Genomic DNA, 6,924 nt, shown 5'->3' on the forward strand with positions numbered 1-6,924 from the left:
CTATGCGACGGCCGTCGGAATAAGAGGCGCGGAACATCTCCCGCAGTTCCCGGTCCGACCCGACGAAGTTCGTGCCGCAGTCGGAGGAAACTTCGTTGCAGAAGCCTCGCCGGGAGACGAAACGGCGGAAGGCAGCCAGGAACGCCTCGGTCGTGTAGTCAGTGACTGCTTCCAGATGAATTGCCTTGGTACTGAGGCAGACGAAGACCGAAATGAAGCCTTTGGCTCGCCCTGTGGCCTCGTCCCTTGTTGGTCCGGATGAGGATCGGGCCGGCATAGTCGACCCCGGTGCGCAGAAACAGGCGTACAGGAGTCATTCGCTCCCGCGGAAGATCACCCATTAGTGGCTGTGGTGCGACGGCTCTCCATCGCGTGTAGGTAAAGCATCGATTGCACGTTTGACGACGGCTCGACCGCGTGGGATCCAGATCCGTTGGCGAAGTAACCCGAGAGTGAGCCGCACTCCTCCGTGCAGAGTTCGCCGGTGGCAGGAATCCACCATCAGGTGACTCAACTTGGATTCCGGCGGGATGATGATGGGTTGTCGCTCGTCGTGAGACAAGATAGCGTTTTTGAGTCGTCCTCCGACTCGCATTATCTCGCTGTCATCGAGGAACAACTCAATCTGGTGAGCGGACTTCGTGATGATAAGACACGTCCCTTGCTCAGTGCTGCGAGTTCGCTGAGGTAGTGCAGTGCCTGTGTGGTGTGAATCCAATGTAGAAGTGCGTCCTCGATCTCGTGAGATTCAAATGAGAGTGCTGTGTCGGCGGCGTTGCGTGTCTTCCGGATGCCTGTTCGTCGCCATCGAAGGCACCAAGCTGTGACTCTGAGAAGCCGGTGCAGCGATGAGAAACGAAGGAGGAAGTTCGATTTGGAGACGTCTCTGACGGTGGCCGCGAGTGAAGTTGGCGGCTCGTTGTTCCGGCACGTCCGCGTCCGGCAGGGCACCGTCGTCGCTTGGCCACCTTGCCTCCTCCTCTCGGAGCCAGGATGGTCCGGTCCACCATAGATGATCGACCAGGTCGCTTGACAGGATCCCCCGGGAGGCGCAGTCAGCCGGATTGTCCTTGCCCGGCACATGTCGCCACTGCGCTTCGGGTAGTTGGACCTGGATTTGCGACACTCTGTTGGCCACGTAGGTCTTCCAGCGGGAAGCGTGGCCGTAGATCCAGTGCAGCGTGACCTTGGAGTCCGACCAGAGGAAGACTGGAGCTGATGACAAACTTAACAAAGTGCGCGTGTGAACCACGAGGTTCGTTGAGAGGGCGGCCGCGCGCAGCTCGAGTCGAGGTAAAGACACGGGCTTCACGGGGACGACCTTGCCCTTTGCGGTCAGCAAGTGGAGTGTGGTGCCTTTCTCGGTGGAGGAGCGGAGGTACACCACAGCGGCGTATCCTCGCTCCAATGCGTCGGCGAACCCATGAAGTTCGACGCGTGAGAGTGGACCGTCGCTGCCGAGCCAGCGAGATATCCTAATCTCATTGAGGCGTGGAAGTTGCGAGAGCAGGTTCCTCTAGGCAAGCGCGTCCGCCGATGGAAGAGAAGTGTCCCAGTCCAGTCTCCGGAGCCAGGCCGATTAGATAAGGATTTTGGCTCGCATAGTAATCGGAGTGAGCCGGCCAAACGGATCAAACATTCGAGCGGTTTCGGACAAGACGCGTCGTCTTTTGAACTCGTTAATGTGACGTGCTTGTTCCGAAAAAGTGAAGTGATCACTGGCCGGGTGACAGTGAAGACCCAGTGTCGCGTGGCTTTCGTGTGACCACGAGTGAGGTGAGCGGGTGAGCCGGTGCTCGTGTAGAACTCCGTCCAGGACGCTGAGGTTGTTGGTCGCTCATTTCCGAAGCGGAAACCCGCCATGCAGAGGCTGCGGAGCTCCCGTTGTGCTGAGGTGGCCTCCGAGAGAGTGCTCGCGCCGGTCACGATGTCGTCCACGTAAGTATCGCGGCGCAGCGCGACAGCTCCTCGTGGGAATCGTTGACCCTCGGTCGTCGGCGAGCTGGTGTAAGATCCGTATGACGAGGAATAGCGCGCACGCCATACGTGACCGTTCGTAAGCGGTACTCGCGGATGCTGTCGGTAGCACGGTATCACCAAAGTATCCGCTGATGATTGCGATCGTCAGGATGAATGAGAATTTGACGGTACATCTTTTCGATGTCCGCCACGAAGACATAGCGGCGCCAGCGCCAGCGAAGCAGCACGTCGGCGAGAGCAGGCAGTAGGTTGGCGCCAGTCAGTAGACTGGTGTTGAGTGACGTGCCCAAGGTCAAGAGCTGTAAGCCGTTGAACACAACCCTGAACTTCGTGGTGGTGCTCGTTTCCCGCAACATTCCGTGATGCGGTAAGTAGCACCTTGTGGTGTCGACTTGTTCGGATGAGGTGTCTACAACTTCCATATGTTACAAGTCGTTGTACTTCTGCATGAAGCTGCGGTAGAGGCTGCCGAATCGAGCGTCCTTGGTGCAGCGGCGCTCCATGGCGTGGAGCAGACGCTCGGCCGGCCTGCAGGTCTCCGCGAGAGAGGGTGGAGCGCCGGAGAAGGGAAGCCTCACCACGTAGCGTCCCGCGTCGGTGCGTGCGTGCTCGCGGGTGAAAGTGTCCTCGTATCTTCTTTCTTCTGGGGTGAGAGCGACGGGAGCGGTGGATTCCTTCTCCTGCTCCCAGAAGAGCTGCACCAAGTGGTCAGCTGGCGATAGCGTATTGATGAGCGGCATGGCCGCTTTGGGTTGTAGCTCTGTGACCTTCCGACAGGATCCACGCGAGGGAGGTCTTCTGTGCGATGGGCTCGTCCTTGTGTCTCTTGCAGAGTCCTTCTTGAAGGATGGCGGAGTAGGCATGCACGCCGAGCAGTATCTCAATCGGGTCTCGGTCGAGATACTGTGGATCGGCCAGAGAGAGACCGCGTATGTGTGGCCAGGTGACGCTGGTTCGCACGACAAGCCCCTGGTACGTCGAGAGGCGCGGAAGCACGTAAGCTTGAACTGGGAGCGTTGCTCCAGTGATTGCTGAGGAGAGCATCAGCGATAGCCGTCCGCGAGTTGCTCCGGATGTTCCTCCGATTCCGGCTATTTTCATCGAGGAGCGGATCCGCGGCAGACGCAACCGTTGTGCCAGAGCCTCGGTGACCAGAGAGACCTCGGATCCTTGGTCAGTGTTCGAACGTCGTGCGGTCTTCCCAGATGATCCTTGATGGTGCCCCGCGCAGTGGCGAGGAATATCGCCTTGCGGTCCAACGCGATATGTGTGGCGGACAAGGAAGTCGCTCCATCGGATTGTGAGTACGCGTCGTGCAGTAGCGTGTGGTGTCGTGCTTTACATGTGAAGCAGGTTTTGGTCGACTGACACTTCGCCAGGAAGTGATTACCGAGGCAGTTGAAGCACAGTTTGTTTGCCTCCACAAGGCTTTTCCGTTCGGCCGCGGTTTTGGCCTTAAGGGACGCGCACTGCCATAATGGAATGCTTTTCTTTACAGGCGGCGCAAGTTGAGGAGTCAGATGCGCGTTTCACGAAGTGCGACTTCGCGGACCGAGAAGCTTCTCCGGATTTCGCGACAGTGGCCGGCTGCACGGCATTCAGCGTGAGGACTTGCTTCGCGATAAAATCCATAAGGACTTCGTTACTTGGTGCGTCAACGGAATCACGGATGGAGGACTCCCACTGCATTCGAGTCTGCGGGTCGAATCGCTCAACAAGCAGGTAATTGAAGAGATCCATTCCATGCGTGTCGATAGGCCTGTCAATCCTCTCCTGGGCATTGATGACAGTTGTGGTGGCGTTATAGATGCGACTTAGTTTGTCGGCGGTCGCGGCCTTCATCTTCGGCACGGCGGTGTAAGCGGCGAAGTTGGCGTGAATGAGCTCCCGCTTGTTATCGCAATGAGAACTCAGAATAGACCACGCTCGCTCGTAATTGCCCTCGACAATTGGCAACGATCTAATTAATTTTTCCGCAGGACCCTGCAAGCTCATACGGAGATAATGGAGCTTTTCCACGTTGGATATGGACGAATTGCTCCCGATAATAGACAGGAAGATGTCGCGAAACGCGGGCCAATCTCCGTATGCGCCAGAGAATGACTGGAGCTTAATCCGCGGCAGCGAGGTTTTGAGTGTGTGCTCTTGGTGAGTCTCGGCTTTGGCGCGGTGAACGCCCTTGAGTTTATTCGCGTATTCAACTAACATGCTCCTCTGTGTCACGTATGTAGTTTCCGCGATATCAACAAAATCGGCTTTTGCGTACTCACTCTCAAGATATTTATCTTTCAGCGGCGCTATGATGAGATCATGATGGGTCCCGAATCTGGTCCACAAAGTCGAAGATGCGGAGGCGGGCCTGGATCGCTTCGGCGGTGATTCTCGAGACGCCCATCTTGCGCAGATTGTCCACGGAGCGAGACATTCGCCCATAGATGTCGTTCTGTGTCTCTAACAACGCCTTCAGATCGGCGATCATTATGATTGTCTTTCTGTTCAGGTTCGCGCACTGGAGGCGTCACACGAGAACTTCGCCCACGAACTGCGGATGCGTATAAAAAATCCGGCTTGATGGACCAGAAAATGTTCGCGAATGAATAGAATTGTGTGGGAGGCGCGACACGAAGAATTTGTTTTAAGGACACCACAAGATTGAAATCAACGACGAACCACGACACCTATATTTTTTTGTGATTTTTTGAGAGTTTTATTTGTAACTCCATACAGTTAATTATTAAAGTTTTACACAAATAAAATTATGTACAATTATTTCAGGAAATGAAATAATGCCGAAGTCGAGATTTCGAAAGTCCGAGTGAGCAAGCGGTCGTATATTAGAACAAGAGCGGTTAATCAAAGCGGTTTTAGCGAAGCGGTTTTTGCAGTGAGCGGTTTAGCGAAAAGTGCGAGACTCGTGCTGGTCCAAGCGCGGGGCTCATTGTATGGCGTGCGTAATTTTGGGCCCGTTGCGACGTGGACCAATTAACTTTGTAATTTGGCGGTGACCTCAGGGCGCCGCGCATCATTGGCTGCCGATGAGGTCTAACAGCGATAATTGTTTAATTGTCATGGGCGCAATCTTTTTAGATCAGCTGATCATGACGCATGGGCGCGCATGCCCGTAAGCGGAGTAGATTTAGGCGACGGTTGACAGTGTTGTTGTTACATGTTTATAACGAATGTTTTTCAAGCGGCGCAAAAAATGGGAGATAACTCGAACGTTCGAGTCTTGTTTATAAAAGAAGGCTCGAGATAGTTCCAAATGCCCATTAAATTCGAAATAATTCTATGATTTTCGAACATTCCGCCCACCTCGTCAGTACGTGACGAAATTTATAGGTGTGTGTGAGTACGGACAGATGTCGTAAACGGTTCAATTAGTGAATAGTGAATCGCGATCGATGAATGGAATGTGTTGATGACGTAGCGTAATGACACGTGTGAATTAGTTTGCTTGAGTCTTTCGTGTGAATAGGCAGTGCGTTATCGTGAAATATATACAGCGGTGAATGATGTGAAATGTACAAAGTTATATTGTGAATAATTTTGTGAGTGCAGTGAAAGAGTGAGTGATCATGAAATCCCGACATGAGAGTGAAGAAAAAAAAAGGGGAAAAACTGATGACACATCTCGCAGATCGCACATAAAATCGAGTGTGTGAACATGATTGAGCGCGGCGCGATTCTCGGAAATACGCCGTGTGTATAATACAACGCAAGTGAAGTGTGATAAACGCGAGATATCACACGGTGAAACCGGACCGTTGAATAAAGTGTAATTAAGTGCGGACTCACGAATCCGGGTGTGGTGAAGCTGTTTCGGTGTTGTCTCCTGGTAGAAGGACGATCTTCGCGAGTGGCCGAGTGAATTCCGAAAAGACTGTGCGGATGGTGACCACGCGAGTGATTCCGTCGTCTCCAGGATGCAGTGCCGTGATGCGGGCGAGTGGCACTGGTCGGGGGTGTGACCTCGGACCGTACCAGGCACAGGTCGCCGATGCTGGGGCCGGCCTCGCTCCTAAACCACTTTAATCGAGCCGCCAAGGTGTTGAGGTATTCGCGCGTCCAACGTTCCCAAAAGTGGTCGCGCATTTTCTGGAGGAGCTGCCACCGAGACAGCGCGTTGTCCTTCTCGGAGGTGAGCGACGACTCGGGAACGGCCAGGAGGGGGGCTCCGATTAAAAAGTGCCCTGGTGTCAGTGCCGTGAAGTCGTCGGGGTCGTCCGTCAGCGGTTGCAACGGGCGCGAGTTAAGGCACGCCTCCATCTGTGTGAGAAGGGTCGCCATCTCCTCGTAGGTGAGGGTGGCTTCGCCGATGATCCTTCGGATGTGGTTCTTTGTGGACTTGACGGCTACCTCCCAAAGTTCGCCGAAGTGTGGTGCTGCGGGGGGGTTGAACCTCCATCTCACGTCGTCGGAGACTGTTGCTTGCGCTATGCGACGGCCGTCGGAAGAAGAGGCGCGGAACATCTCCCGCAGTTCCCGGTCCGCCCCGACGATGTTCGTGCTGCAGTCGGAGTAAACTTCATTGCAGAAGCCTCGCCGGGAGACGAAGCGGCGGAAGGCAGCCAGGAACACCTCGGTCGTGTAGTCAGTGACTGCTTCCAGATGAACTGCCTTGGTACTGAGGCAGACGAAGACCGAGATGAAGCCTTTGCTCGCCCTGTGGCCTCGTCCCTTGTTGGTCCGGATGAGGATCGGGCCGGCATAGTCCCGGTTCGCAGAAACAGGCGTACAGGAGTCATTCGCTCCCACGGAAGATCATCCATTAGTGGCTGTGGTGCGACGGCTCTCCATTGCGTGTAGGTAACGCATCGGTCGATTGCACGTTTGACGACGGCTCGAACACGTGGGATCCAGATCCGTTGGCGAAGTAACCCGAGAGTGAGCCGCACTCCTCCGTGCAGAGTTCGCCGGTGGCAGGAATCCACCATCAGGTGAGTC

The sequence above is a fragment of the Camponotus floridanus genome, unplaced genomic scaffold (genome assembly GCF_003227725.1).
Source record: "Camponotus floridanus strain SB8 unplaced genomic scaffold, Cflo_v7.5 scaffold36, whole genome shotgun sequence".
Classification (NCBI taxonomy): Eukaryota; Metazoa; Arthropoda; class Insecta; order Hymenoptera; family Formicidae; genus Camponotus; species Camponotus floridanus.